General features: G+C 41.8%; 1 protein-coding gene across 2 annotated transcripts in view; it reads left to right on the forward strand.

Annotated features, from left to right (window-relative positions):
* The first annotated feature begins 8,801 nt into the window (after positions 1–8,801).
* Ncoa5 (nuclear receptor coactivator 5) overlaps positions 8,802–15,915 on the forward strand; it is a 45,915-nt gene continuing 38,801 nt past the window's right edge. For both annotated transcript variants that reach the window (XM_004636080.2, XM_023720776.1), the window contains exon 1: positions 8,802–8,956. The gene's annotated coding sequence lies outside the window, so the exon portion shown is untranslated. The remainder of the gene's footprint in view (positions 8,957–15,915) is intronic.

The raw sequence follows: 15,915 nt of genomic DNA on the forward strand, positions 1-15,915 counted from the left end.
AAAGAAAGAAAGAAAGAAAGAAAGAAAGAAAGAAAGAAAGAAAGAAAGAAAGAAAGAGCGTTTTCTCACCTAAGTTCATGAACCTCCTGGTTAAGGTCTCTTATCTTATATTTAGCAAGGAATAACAACAACAACAAAATCTCCTTACATCCCATTACATGGCCTCTGATTAGACAAGTTATTAGGAAAGAAATATACACAGTGCTATGTACGGGTTCGGGAGATGGACAAGCTACTGCTGGTTGTACTTATTGAGCACTTCGTGGCAGGCAGTATTCTAAGTATAGTATCTATGATAACTCATTACTGCTAACAGTTACTGTCCTTGTTGCACAAAGGAGGATACTGAGATATAGATATTAGTAACATGCCCAAGGTCACTCAGCTAATAAGTGAGAGAGCAAGGTTTTGGACCTATGTGACCTGCAATCAGCACCCATGCCATATACTACCTCTCTATTCTGAATGCCAGAGTGACACTGAAATTAAAACCTGCAGGATGTGGAGATCTTAGATAAGGAGTGAAAGAGAATAGAGGGTGGAGGAGGAAGTGGTAGGGAAGGAGCTGGGAAAATACTTTAAGCAGAGGGAGTGGGGCACACACAGGCCTTAAGGAGAAATGAACAAGGTGAAACTAGGGCCTGAAAGAACTGATGGGACTACACACTGGAGGCAAGGAGACAGTGGTCTAAGAGTAAGCTGGATGGCAGAAAGGGGCCAGACTCTCTAAGGCCTCAAAAGCAGCTTTAGCTTTATCCTGATGACAACGGGAGAGTGGCAATCAGATTTGTTTTTTCCCAAAAATATCACTCTAGCTGTAGAAGGAAAAGAACTGGAGGGAATAAAACATGGAAGCAAGAAATCTCATTTGGTGGCAACTGAAGCAATCCAAGCTAGGAATGACAGCAGCTTGGACCAGGTAGTGGCCATGGGTACACAGGAAAGTGGAGAGACTTGAAAAGACTTGGAGGAAAGGATCCAGCACAGTGGCGGTGGGCATGCGGGATGATTCCGCAGTGGCAGATTAGATTTAAGATGGCACAGCGATGGCTCCCATCCCTACACACACTTTTTAGAGTAGGACCTTGACATTGCTTCCATTCAGAGATGGGTTCTTGTGCTCTTCCCTTGAGTCTGGATGGCTTATGTGATTTCTGGGGCCACGTCCTAGAAAGCAATGCAAATCCAATCTGGTTCTTTGAGCCACTCTCCCAGATTAGAGTCCTGAGCTCCATGTAAGCAGCATAATGCTCTGAGCTACCACAAAGCCCACACCAGCCTTGCAGAGACTGAAAATATGTGGAGAGAGAGGTCCAGCCCGCCTCCAGTTTCTCCGGCCCCCTGCTGTCCCCAAGGTAGTGTGACCTAGAGCTGCCCAGGCAAGCCTTTCCAGACATCCTTATTTCCAGAAACTGTGAAGGAAAGAAAAAGAAGGATGGAAGAAAGGGAGGGAGGGAGAGAGGGGAGAAAGGAGGGAATGAGGGAGAAAGAGAGGGAAGGAGGGAGAGAAGGAAGGAAGGGCTGATTTATGCCACTAAGTTTTGAATGTGAAACATTCCTTCCTCACATTCAGTCTCTCCTGACTCTACCAGTTATCCAGTTGTAACCTTCATAAGGGAGATTTAACATTCTCAGTCTGGGTTGTTTATGAAGGACCCTGAAAGTTGGTGACACATAGCAAATGGCTCTTTGGTACGTTATCTCTGCGATTTTAATTACCCAGCCCAGTGGTTTGCAAACCTGAGAGGACTTTTGAGAAAAAAAAAAAAAAAAAAACCATACAAATTTTCAAATTGTACCCTGGACTCACAAAATCAGAACCTTCCAGAAATGGTAAACCACTGACCTCGCTTAATCTCTGACATAATCTTTTATCTTTTTATATGATTATTATATCTATATTCTATTTCTATTCCCCAACTCCTCAAGACAAATTAGAAAATAAATCTTTTGAGAACTGACTTAGTCAACTGAGCAGCAAAAATATTTATTAAAGATCATTCTCTTTAAAGGTTCTCACAAGTATATTTCACCTGGCTAGAACAGAATGACCAAATATGATATTCCATCAATTGTGATAATAATCAAAAACATGTGGCTCTCCTGAGACAGAGATATTGTGGCAATGATGAGTAGACATGAATTTGATCCTCTTATAGAAAAAACATATGATAAAAAAGAAATGCAAATGGTTTGGAGGGGTTACATAGTGTTGAGATAGCTTAGCGAGAGAGGGGATCTAATTACACCTACCTTCACATCATCTGTCAAAATCAATTTTAATTAGAGATTTAATTTAATTTTGTTTCTAGTACCAGGGATCAAACTCAGGACCTTGTGCTTGCCAGGCAGTCGCTTATGTCACTGAGCTATATCCCTGGCCCCTAGATACTTAATTATTAAAAAGGGGAAACTAAGTCATGTTCAAACTAGAAAAGTAGAAACCATATTGACGAAATTTCTACAGAGAAGAAAAGTATAAAGGAAAAAATATGTCAGAAAAGCTATGATCCTTCTTAAGGGTCTAAGAAAAATCTGTTTTCTTGCATTTTCAAGGGATTTTCATTTTGAGATAAGAGTTTCCCTATGCAGTTCAGGATGGCTTTGAACTCACTGTGTAGCTCAAACTGGCCTCCTGAGTACTGGGATCACATGCATGAACCACCACACCTGACCTGCATTTTCTAGCTTCTAAACAGTGATGGTGAACTTTTTAGAGCTTTCAATGATACCAGCTGTCTTAGTTACTATGTACCTGTTGCTGGGACAAATTTCTGACATTCAAAATGAAGGAAGGAAAGGTTTATTTAGCTCACAGTTTGTGTAGATTTTAGTTTCTACTCTGCTTGCTCTAACAGAAACTATAGCTGTTTATGGCGGCAGAAAACAATGAACAGCAGAGGAACAACAACAGCTAGGGTGTCCATCAAGCCTCTCTCTTCCTTTCTTTCTTTTTTTTTTTTTTTTTTTTTTTGGTGGAACCAGGGATTGAACTGAGCCATCTCCCCGGCCCCCTAAGTGACCATACTTGTGATCTTACAATTTTCTTTTTTCTTTTGGTGGAACCAGGGATTGAACTCAGGTCAACCTTGTGCTTGCCAGGGAAGGACTTATGGACTTATTCTACTGAGCCATCTCCCCAGCCCTCTCTCTTCCTTCTATGCTGACTGTGAAGACCAGGCTCTCCACCGCGAACATCTGAGCTCAGATCTGAGCTCCTCTAAAGTAGCGAGGTTGTGAAGACCAAGCTCCTCTAAAGACTGGGGCTCCTCCAAGGGATCTGGGCAGGATGGTCAGCTGGAGCATTAACTTTTTTAAATATACTTTTTGTGCTGAGTCACTCTGGAGTGGCCCATGACCCTAGTGGTGGGCCCAATGGCGCTCCAGGGTGGAACCAATCATGCCCCAGGCTGGGCCTTGCTGGCCTGCAGGGCAGGACCCCCACCCCCAACTGCTTCAGCCAAGTTGACAGAATGTATCAACTACCACACCTGCCCTGGCACATATGCCATGGGTTCACCACCATTGCTTTAGAGGCTGCCTGCTTTCCTCAGTCTTCATCTGCAAAGCCCATCTCAATCTCTCCCCCTCCCCAATCTCAATCTCTCCCCCTCCCCTAGCCCCTCCCTTTTCTCTTCCCCTTCCTTCTCTCCTCCTCCCTCCCACTGCCTTTCTCTCTCCTTTTCTCCCTCCCTCTCTCCCTTCCCCTAGCCCTCCTCTGATTCTGAGCACATTGTCCTATCTCCCTCCAGTCTAGGGATGTCTCCCATGCAAGATCAATGACATCTGTGAAATCCTAGCTACCATGTAAGGTGACATATTCACGTAAGGTCCTGAGTTTAAGACATGGACATCTTTGAGGGGGTCATTATTCTAATTACTGCAGTTGTACAGAGCTATGCTAACATGGGTGGGTATAGCCAAAGGTGAGCTCCTAAGCAGGTGTCCCTGCCAAAATGGTCCCTAATGACCGGGAGAGAATTTAGGGTGGCTACTCAGCAGTTCTCCAAGCCACTCCTTTCAACATACAACACAGCTTGCCAAGTGAAGACAGTACCATTCTGATCCACTTTGCTGACAGAATCTTGCTTCAAGGACCTATGAACTTACCAGGAACTTCACATCATCAAATCAAAGTCCCCTCCATCATAACTCTGACATCCTTGAGAGGCCAAGACTAAATGATCAGCTTTCAGCGATGTTTACTCTACCTATAGAAAGAGGAGCCCAAGAAGAGCCATGAGTTTCTGCTTTCCTGGAATGGTCTAAGAAATAACCCAAGCAAATGTATGTACAGAGAGCCGCCAACCATAGTGTTGTTAAATGAACCTAGAGAAAATGAGATCTGTCAGCTTATGAACTCACACGATGAGCAAGGCATGATTCTAGGTTATTTCATTTGAAATACACCCTACCACATTCTATTTACCTGATTTCATACTGACCTTATGAGGTGTGTACTAGTCTCATTCCTTGTCACAGACAAAAAGCATGAAGTGCAGGGAGGTTAACAAGCCCACATTTGCTCAGCTATGAAGTGGCAGAACAGAGAGTTAAATTTAAACCGTTCAGAATCCCCAACTGGTGTTCTAATCCACCAAGGTTTCATAAATGGTCAGTTCTTAAACTGGAGTCTAGAAATCTGGAGTCATAGAGATTCATTTGCATGACTCATGAGGTAAATTCCCTGGGACAGTACCGGCAGATCCAGAGCACTGTGCAGCCAGTAAATTTAAGCTTCAGCTCCTCTGTGCCCATCTTTTGGGCCTCTGTCTTTGCCTCTTTCAGGCAGCCCTTTTGGTCAAGCATTTCCACCAAGACTGGCAAGAATAGATATGAAGTGTCCTGACCTCTGTAAGGTCACAAGAACTGGGCACAAGAAAAACTAATCTCTTTCATTTATGCATATAACATTGCAGAGGATCCCAGCCAGAAGGCTCTTTAGAAATCAAAATGCTAGCTGAAAAATAAACCCACAGTGCACTATCTCACCCAAGACAGAAGGGCTATTATCAAAAAGACAAAGCAATAAATGTTGGTAAGAGACTGAGAAAAGGAGTTTTTTTTTTTTTGTGGTACTAGTGATCAAACTTAGGACCTTGCACTTGCTAGGCAGTCACTTATGCCACCAAGCTATCTCCCCAGCCTGGGAATTCTTATATACTGTTAGGAGTAGTATAAATTAGTACAGCTGTCATAGGAAACAGAATAGAGATTACTCAAAAAGTAGAACTACCACAGCTGGGGAGATAGCTCAGCAGTCTAAGCACCTGCCTGGCAAGGATCTGGGTTTGATCCCTGGTACCATGTGCCCTGGTGGCCCCAAGAGACTGTGTTGGCCACTGAAACCAGGAGTGGTGGCACATGCCTGTAATCCCAGCACTGGGGAAGCTGAGACAGGAGGATCACTATGAGTACAATCTGTGTAGTGAGACCTTGTACCAAATAAATAAATAATAAATAAAAATAAAAAACTACAACTAGTAGAAGTTTAAGGGAACTGATATCAAACCACTGTCTGATAGCAATCAGGTAGTTTCCATACTAGACTTTCATTTTATTCCCTGGTGAAACACTGGAACCCAGCAGTAAAGGGTTAGAGACTATATACGCCAATCAGAACCTCCTAACTTGGAAGCAAATTTTTCCTCAAATTTTTATATACATTTTTTTTTAGACAGGGTTTCCCTTTGTGGTGGAGGCTGGCCTTGAACCCACTATGTAATCCAGGTCAACATCAAACTTGAAGTAATCCCCCTGCTTCAGCCTCCTGAGTGCTGGGATTATATGTATGTGCCACCACACTCAACCCCACAATTTTTTATCAGTGCATATATAGTGGATACACAGATTGATGGTTTCATTTTTGTATGTTTGTATGTTTACATAACATGCTTTAATCATCCTCTTTATTCTACATAACTAGTTTTGCGTGTTTTAGTGGGCTATCACCGTGTAAAATGTATTTTGATCATATTCATGCCCTATTGCCTGCTCCTGCACCCCATCTCCTTCCCTCTTCTTTCTTTCCTCCCCTCTAATAATAGTCTTCCTTCTACTTTCATCTTGTTTAGATTTCACGTATTAAGAATAACCTGTTATACTCGTTTTTCTGAATCTGGCTTCCTTTTCTTGACACGAGGATCTCCAGTTCTATCCATTTCTCTTCGGATGACAAAATGTCATTTTTTTGTGGCCGGATAATAGTCCGTTAGGTATATACTTTATCTATTCATTGTAGGTGATGGTGAGCACCTAGGCTGGTTCTGTATCTTGGCTCTTCTACACTGTGCCAGAATAAACACGGGTGCTCAAGTATCCCTAGGGAATGCCAATTTTAATTCTTTCAGGTGGATAACAAGGTATACCCGGATCATGGTAACTGCACTAATTTACATCCCCACCAGCGGTGTAAAAGGACTCCTTTTACCCTACATCCTTCCCAGCATTTGTTATTTTTTTGTATTCTTGATAACACCCATTGTGATAAGATGGAATTTCACTGTTTTGATTTGCATTTCCCCAATGGCTAAAGGTGTTGAATATTATTTTCACATATTTTTGGTCATCTGTACTTCTTTTGAGGAACGTCTGTTTAATTCTTTTGCCCATTTTTATCGATTTGGCTAACAGGCTTTTTGGTGTTAAGTTTTTTGAGTTCTTTATATTTGTAGATGTTAATGCTCTGCTGGAAGAGTAAACGGCGCAGATTTTTCTCCCATTTCGTAGGGCTTTCTTCTGTGTTTCCCTTACTATGCAGAAGCATTTTAGTTTGATGTAGTCCAATTGATTGATTTTGCTATTATTCCCTGTGCTAGTGGAATTGGAAGGGGATTTCTTATCCCAGAGGACAGCATCCATCACTCATGGGGAAAAGACCATTTTTGAGTGCAATGCTGAAAGGTTTCATTTAAGGATGGTAACTCTCCATAGGACTGCAATCAAATGACCACACTGATCTCAGCTGCCACATCTGTAAAATGGGCATACAGTGCGGGTATTATAGGGCTGTTGTGAGGATTGAATGAGATTTGTAAAGGTCATAGTCCACAGTTGGCATAAGACAGATGATACCTATTATGTAAGGCAAATAGATGGGTAGAGACAAAGTTTTGAGTACTTGCTTTCATATAAAACTTTCTTTATAGAATTAATGTTCCACTATCATAAAATTGCTTATACATTGTATTGTTACAATTTGTTTATCACTTCTATTCACCAATTGGTTGTGCCTGCCCTGAGGACAAAGGTCTTGCCCAACATTCTCCGTTTTCCATAAAACCAACCACATAGCAAAATCATAAAATGCCTGCTAAATGGTTAAATGGGTACATCCTTTGGCTTAACTTTCCTCAAGCGGGGACCAGGGAGATAGCTCAGTAGGATAAGCACTTGCCTGGCAAGCGCAAGGGCCTGAGTTCAATCCCCAGTTACACAAAAAAAAGAAAAAGAAAGAAAGAACGAAAAAGAAAAAACCAAACTTTCTTCAAGTGTAAAACTTCCTTTCGTGAGACAGGGTCTTACCCTAATCCAGGCTGGCCTCAGACTTGGAGTGATCCTCCTACCTCAGTCTCCCAAGTGCTGGGATTACAGGCATGTGCCACCACGTCTGGCAAGTGTGGGATTAAGAAACTGTGTGGGTTTACTAAACATATCTTTCAACTATCACTGTTTTGCCTTTAACTTGATTATCTTAATATTAGTGTAATTCTTGAATTTTTACATTTTTAAGATTTATATTTCAGAGGAAAGACTAAGAAAGAACATCTGTGGGGTATCTATTATTTTGTGGACTTTGTGCTTCTATTTATAATTTCATGCAATCTTACAAAGTAGGAACTTTAATAAACATTTTCATCTGTGAATAAGCTCAGGTTTCCATTACTCTCTCTGAGCATCCTTACTTCCTTCCCTTGCAGCATCTATCTCAGTTTATAATTATAGACTCAACTGTGATTTTTCACCTAAATTCTATCTTTCCACTACACTGTAATCTCCAAGACATCAGAGATGATTCTTCATTTTCTCAGGACAGTGGCAGTAAGCCAGTTTAGGTGGAGTTTCCTGCGTGATAAAAAAAAAAGCCTGCTTGATTCATATTGCTGTGGCTATGATTAATAGGATGTATTTACAATTACGTGAACAAATCCCATTCCCCATGACAAATACAGCCTATAGATTAAATGGGAAAGGGTATAACATCTTATATGCTTCACGGTCGACAGATATATTCTTGAAAATATGTTTCTGATATTGACTGAATATTCCAACAAGAAATAATTCAAGAACCTGTGAGTGTATCTCCAGAAATTTTTGCCTTTTGTCAGTGAAGTGGATGGGGTGCACAACCTATTTAAATGTAAATTGAAATAAATCATTTTCTCCGTCTCTCTGATCCCTTTGTTCCTTGAGATCCAGAGGGTGCAGGATTATAAATACTATTCTCCAACACATAACATCTGTAAATGCTTGAGGTGTTTTGGGTTTTGTTTTTAGCTTTGCACAAGACAAAATCAAAGTATTTGGAGATGTAAATGTTCTAGTTCCACAACTGAGGAGAGGTTGCTCTCTGGAAACAAAATTTAAAAGGCTTGCCTGAAGTCCTCGGGAAGAAACAGGCAAGGGGCCCATCTTCAACTGGGGACGCCGTTACTAGGTAACCTCTGGCAATCTAAACTGCCGCCCCCGAGCTGCGGCCCCCCTCGTTACCAAGGCGATCGACGCCACTACTCGGCCCTACCGTAAACCTGTGCGTTCTTGCGACACCGCCGCGCCTGCCGCTGCGTGCGCGCCCTCTGCCCCTATCTCCACTCTCCGCCCCAGCCGCCATTGCCTCGTGCCCGCGCCGGTCGGTTGGTGGCGCCTTTGTCCTACGGCGGGCGGGTAGGCTGAGGCGGAGGCGGCAGCGACGGGCCTGAGGCGAAGGAGCGGCCAGAAACCCGCCGCGCTGGTAGCGGTGAGTGCCCAGAAGCGGTGGCCGTCCGCGGAGGCGTAGGGCTGACGGGCAGGCGGTTAAGGGGAGGCTGAGGCGGAGGGCCCACTCGACGCGCGGCCGCGGCCTCCCTCGTCGGGTGCGCGCCGGGCCGCGCATGCCCGGTGCGGGGCGCGGCCGCCTCCGGCTCTCGTCAGGCCGGGACTCGGCCTGGCAGGCGGCAGTTGGTGGGCTGCGGTCGGCGGCACCGCCCGTCTGTGTGAGTCGTCCGGTGGCGCCCCCGCGCCTTCTCTCTAGAGTAGGACCACGCACCCCGCGCCCCTTTCTCGAATCGGTGAGGTCGCTCGCAGGCGGGTCCTCAGCAAGTCGGTGGCGCCGGCGGGTTGGATTCGAACCCGCGCGGAGGCGGCCGGTCTCGCGGGCGTTCTCTCCCCGGCGTGCGGCGGTGTACGGAGCGCTGTCCTCTGTCCTCAGACCGCGTCCTCGATGTGTCCCCCTGGTCGTGTGACACCCCGCCCCAGTAACTGATGCGGACCCCAGGCCCAGAGAACGCGGAGAGAAACCGGGTCTGAGGTCGCCCGGAAAGGAGTGACCGTGTCAGCGTCCAAACCAGCTGGCTTTCGGGGTCCGGACGTGGGCACTTTGCGCTCCCCGGGACGGCCAGGCTTTCTTAGGGCGGCGCTTCCTCAGTTTGCAGTCTCTGGCGTGACATCTTCATGACTGGGCCGTGCGTGCTGTTTATCGGGTCTCTTTCCTTTATTTTTCCTCTCCTCCTCCAATACATTTGTTTAAAGCGGAAACCGCAGTCACAAACCCTATCATGGAAACCCAATTACTTTCCTAATGCTCATAAAAAATAAATGCTTGTCTTTTAAAATAAACAGTGCGTCCTTGTTCCTCCTGAAGTTATTCTGCGACCCACACTTTGGGAAACGCTGCCTGAGGAGTGCTGGGTTAAGTCACCCTCTGGGTTTCACTCCGTGCACAGCATTTTTCTGAAGTATAGCAGATCCCGTGAAATGCCCTGGGATCTTCAGGGATGAAAACTAATATGTAAATTTTCCTTTGTCAACTGTTCTCATTATTGACTTATAAGCAGTAGTGCTGGGGAACTGCGACAACTATCCACTCAAAAGCGTCCGGTATGCCTTTTCAGTTTTCTTACAGTTTTGTAATGTGATAGCCACCTGACAGTTCATTAAAAGATGTTTCTGCAAACGCTGATGAAGCCGTTTATGGATTTTTGACAACTTTGATGTTTTTTCGTATAAATCGGTCAACAGTGTGAAAACTACCTTTGTGTCAATTTTTTGGTGCCCGGTAAAGCCCAGTTTTTGCATTGTGGAGATTAACTATCACTTGACTGTGTGCTATTGATTTTTCCTTCATTCTAGTTTCTCGACCCCTTCCTTGGAACTCTGTCATCCTCCAGATGGTCTTTGAAACCTCTGACATATTCTTAATCTGAAACATAGAAACACTGATTTTCCTTCTAGAATGTGGTAGAGAAACCATACTGCAAAGCTCAAAGGAAAGAATTTTTCTAGGTTCAGGCAGCACTTTGTTGCATGCCTGCAAACACCGCATATTTAAGGAGACTTAACGTATTTATAAATTAATCTGTTCCCAAGTTCTGTTAAGTGTGAGCAGGTTTATCTAATTCATTGAAAGAAAACTTGGAAAGGTCAGCTAAGGCCATTCAGGCCTCCTCACCTCCACCGTGACTAAAAACTGTGAAAACAAAACAAAAACTATGCTTATTTAAAAGGGAATCATTTTTATTCTACCTTGGTAATGTAACACTGAAGAGCTTACTTAAGGCTAAGGTGGTTTTCTTCAGAGTCTTAAGCCTATGTAGACAAGTTGGGAAAATTTAATTTTACACAGGAGTCATTTTCATAATTTCATCAAATGGAGGAGCCTCATCTACTAGTGCTCAAAATCTAAAAATAAACATCTTTTGGAAAAGTTTTAGAAGTCTCAGGAGACTTTGATGGTTTGAAACTTCGTTTTTAAGTATCCATTGCAGACATTCTATGTCTGTGCCTGTAGATGGCAGTGCCTTTGTAAGCATGTTACTACTTGAGAATTATTGGAGTTTAGTTGTACTTTTTAGAAATAGAAACCATTAAGGTGGGAGCATGACTAGGCATGGTGGGACACACCTGTAAGTAATCCCAGTTACTCAGGAGGCTAAAGCAGAAATATTGTGTTTGGAGCTAGCCTAAGCAATTTTGCTAGACCCTATCTCCCATGACCCCAAGGAAAACGTTTGGAGGAAGTATATTTAACTGTTTTACTCCCTTCAGTGTACATTGCTCTCCTTTTTGACTCCCAGCAACCAGGATGCTGAGGCAGGAGGATTGATAGGCATTCAAGACCAGCCAGGGGTACACATAGTGAGTTTAAGACCAGCATAGTGAACTACATAGTGAAACTCTGTCTCAAAACAAAAACAAAAACAAAAAAAAATCATATAAAGACTAACCACCTTTTGGCAAGATTGTACAGTTTAAATTGCATTAGAGAACTAAGACATCTTCAGCTTTAGCTGGTTTGGCTCAGGAATGATGGAACTACTGAAGATTAGGTTAGTCCTACAGCAAGTGGACAAAATAATGAGAATTTTGAATTGTAAGTAATTTATTTTGGAGTACACTTAATAGTTAAGTTGGAGAGGGAAGTAATATTTAGGGTGAAATGTTTGTTCTTAATCTTTTGAAATTATTTTTATATCCAAAAGGAATAATTAGGAAAACAGGATTATAATAAACCTTAAAACTAGCTATAAATGTTTAACTGAACGTTTTGCAACCTTAATATTGCATTTATCAAAATCTGATCCCTGTATTGGACATATAGCTCAATCATAGAACACTTTTCTTAGTATGTGTCAAGCCCTGGGTTTAGTCTCACCACTGTAAATAAGTAAGTAAGTGGCTGCCTGGCAAGTGCAAGGACCCAGCTTTGGTATCCCTGGTACCACATGGTGTGCTGGCCCAAAATAGCGTGTAGTAGTACACACCTGTGATCCCAACACTGGGGAGGCTGAGACGGGAGGATCACTACAAGTCCAAGATTTGTAGACCCTGTAATCGCAACAAAAAAGATAAATAAATATATCTGAACCTGAAGAAACTGAATTAGAGTCACAAGAACCAGTTGAAGGTACAAATTCTTGGATAGTTCCCTGTCCTTGCCCAACTGGCTAGTCTCTGGAGGTGGGGTCCAGGGAATCTGCCTTTCAAAAGCATTTAAAGAGCAGCTGATATGATACCTTTTTAATGAATTTTCAGTGGAAATAGGTTAAAGCAGATTGTAAAACTAATCTGGTTGTATGCCAAATTACTAGGTGTCTTTGACAGTTGTGCTTTATTGTTGGATCTGTTTTAAGCAAGATCTTAACTGTAGGATGTTTTTGGCTTCATTGTTTAAACTAGATCACTTTTTGGCCTCTTAGCTAAGATCAAATTCATAGTTTGAAGTAGAGATAATAGAAATACTTAGAACATCAGATCCCTTAGTATTGTCATTCCTTCCACTCACATCATTAGAATGCTTTTACCTCTTCAGAGCGAAGAAAGTATATCTACCAAGGTCCCATGATCTGCTTATTAACTTAGAGTTGTTCCACTTTGCTTTTAGTGATATAAAGATGAAATTATGTATAATCATTTTTCTCTTTTGGCAAAGATTTGCATTTAGATATGAAAACAGTGCCTCAAGGAAGCACTGTTTTGCTCCTAGGGGCAGAAGTTGTCCTTGCCCTAGGAGCAAAAAACACTACTAATTTTGGCAGTTTGCCCTTCATAAGCCAAAAATAGTGGACTCTATGCTATCAGAAAATAATAATCTGTGCTGGGTGTGGAGGCACACACTTAACATTTCAGCCACCTGGGAGGCTGAAGCAGGAGGACTGAGAAACATGGTAAACTCCCATCTCAATCAAATAAAAAGAACTAGGGATGTAGTTGAGCATTAGAGTGCCCAGGTTTAATTTCTGATGCAAGAAAAGTCTCAGTGGTCTTTTTCTTATCTACTTATTTCTATAAGTAGATAATTGAAAGAAGCCTAACTGTTCAACCTTTTAAATGATCAAATGAAAGAAATGATAGACTGCACACTGTTCCATTAGAAGAACAGTGACCTTAAAATTGCTTATTATTACCAGGCATATTGGTGCCCATCTGTAATCCTAGAACTCCAGAGGATTGCTGCAAGTTCAGGCCAGCCTGGTCTATGTAGTAAACTCAAGGACAGCCTGAGCTATACAATAAGACCCTGTCTCAAATAAAATTAACCGTAGCAGTTTGGAAACTTGGGTTGATGAATCCATTTGCTTTGGAGGTAACTCATTTTACTTTTTATACTGTTTTCAAGAATAGGTTTACAGATTTTAGCCTTTGTCATGACATATTCTTTGTCCTCTTGAACATGGGTGTAGGAAGATTTCTAAAATGCAGGGCCTATAGCTCATTGTATTAAAGCGCCTAAAAAATAAATAAATAAATAAATAAATAAATAAAGCGCCTATCAGCCAGGTTCTATCTCGGCCGGCCCCACCCCTGGGGTGCATTGAGATGGCAGTTGAGACTGGGTGTGGTGGTATGCGCCTGTAATCCCAGCACCTGTAATCCCAGCACTTGGGAGGCTGAACACAGGCGGATCACTATGAGCCCGATCTAAGTAGTGAGACCCTGTAGGCCCCGTGCTAAAATAAAATAAAATGTAGGGCCTAAGTGTATGATATGTTGTCATGTATGTGCTGAAGGAATAAATTCAGTACAGTAGTTGGCCCCAAATATCTGCAAGAAGTTTATTGAAATACAGATTCCTAGACTCAATAGTTACATTGTATGGGAGTTTGGAACAGATTGGAAATTTGATTTTTAACTGTCCTGTAGGTGGTACTGGTATATCTTCTTTAGGAAAATTGATACACAGACACACACACGCACACGCGCACGCACGCACCCAAATGGGAACTTGTTTAATGGATATAGAGTTTCTCTTTTGTAAATTGAAAAAGTTGTGTAGCACTGTTGCCCAGCAATATGGATATACTTGACACTAATAAAACTGTACACTAAAAGAAATTTAAGATACTCTCCTTTTTCTTGTTCTCTCTTTCCCTCCTCCCTCCCTCTCCCTTGTTCCGCTTCTTATGTGGACATTTTCTTCCCATTTCCCAATATCTATTATATGTTTTGGCCTATATTTACACTTTTGCTTTCTCACACCAGAAAAAAATGTGATATGTAAACATGTGTCCATTTTATTTCACTTAAGAATATGGTCTCCAGAAACAAGAGAATAGAAAGAAAGAAATGGAAACAAAGTATTGTAAATAAACAGGGGAAGAAGAGTTGAAGGGAGGGGAGAAGAATGGAAAAAAGAACAATAAATAAATCATGTACAGACACAAATTCCCTATGATGTTATCATTAGGTATATCCAAAATGTACCAATAATTTTTTTAGAAATGCAAAAAAAAAATTAAGATAACTGGGAATATAGCTCAGTGGTAAGGTGCTTGCTTGGCATTCTTGAATCCTTGAATTCTCTCCCTAGCACTGGGAGTGAGGGAAAGAAATTTTTGTTATCTGTTTTTCTACAGTTTTTGAAAGTGTATTAAGAAAATGAAGTGTTTTGTTTTTATTTCTGAACAGTGGCTTGTATTAACAGATTGTCCATTTTATATCCCTTTATTAAAGGTAAAATTATGATCTTTCTGTAATTTCTTCTGACCTGTTGCTTCAGGGTCAAACCAGTGGTCTTTTGAAGAGCATTACTATCATGGGTAATATTTTCAGTGTGCATATGGTTTGTGTTTTCCCCTTTGGAAGGGGAGCTTCAATAATTTGACTTGGTTTATGACCACTCAATTCCTGACCTCCTTGTGGGTCCTCTTACCATCAGTTTCTTCCCTTTCCTAGCAAAATGTTTTGCAGTGCAAAACTCGTCCTTACTCAGATTTCATCTGTCATTCCTTTTTCTTCCTCCTATCTCCACAATTCCTAGCACTAAACTTATGTAGTTTTCTAAGTTACTGTATCCTTCCACCATTCTTTTACTTTTTTGTATATATGGGAATGACTTTTCTCTAAAGGTTACTTTGAGGCCATCTCTTCCTCCTTCTCTGCCTCACCCCACCCATAACACACACACACACACACACACACACACACACACACACGCATATTCTTCCCAGTCTCCTTTCTACCCTGGCCCTCTGCTGTGCCACACACAAACATGAAATTTTGTCTCCATTATCTCTACCGTAATCTCACTTTGTATTGCATATGTTGTACTCTTTTTATTAAACAGTGACCTCCTTTAAGTTAGGGGCTTAAGCTTTATCACTTCCATATATCCAAGACCTGATACAGAATATGATACATAGAAGGCATGTAGCAGAATGTGAATCTGAAATTAAATATACTAGTTATAAGCTATCTTTTTCACATTCATTAGTTTAGTTTACTACGTAACACTAAATTCTGTATTGGTACAATTTAGTTGAAAGTTTTAGCTCAGGTTTTTGCTAGTTTAGATTAGTTTAGCCTTTGTGAATCCAAATTAGTCTTTTCTCTTAGCTAATTTTCTCCTTAAGTCAGCACAGATAAAATAGGTATATTTTATCAAGGAAATATCATAAGATTTGGCTAAACTCTCAAAGTAGGGCTTTTGCTCAGAATTGCTAATCTCTAGTCAAGTATTCTTTCCTTAAAAGAAGAAAAAAGGCATTGCTGAGTGAAATAAGCCCAGCAGAATGACAAACACTATAGGTCCTCACTTACGTGTGGACCGTAAAGCAGTAACATTCTTTGGAGAGTAGAATGGTGATTACCACAGCCTGAAGGTTAAGAAAATGATGGTCAAAGAATAGAAAGTTGCAGTGAGACAGGAAGAGTAAATGATAAGTTTGTAAAATGTAGGTTATAATTAACTTAATTGTTCCATGCCCAGTGTGTGTTTATTTC

The sequence above is a fragment of the Octodon degus genome, unplaced genomic scaffold (genome assembly GCF_000260255.1).
Source record: "Octodon degus isolate 3935 unplaced genomic scaffold, OctDeg1.0 scaffold00077, whole genome shotgun sequence".
Classification (NCBI taxonomy): domain Eukaryota; kingdom Metazoa; phylum Chordata; class Mammalia; order Rodentia; family Octodontidae; genus Octodon; species Octodon degus.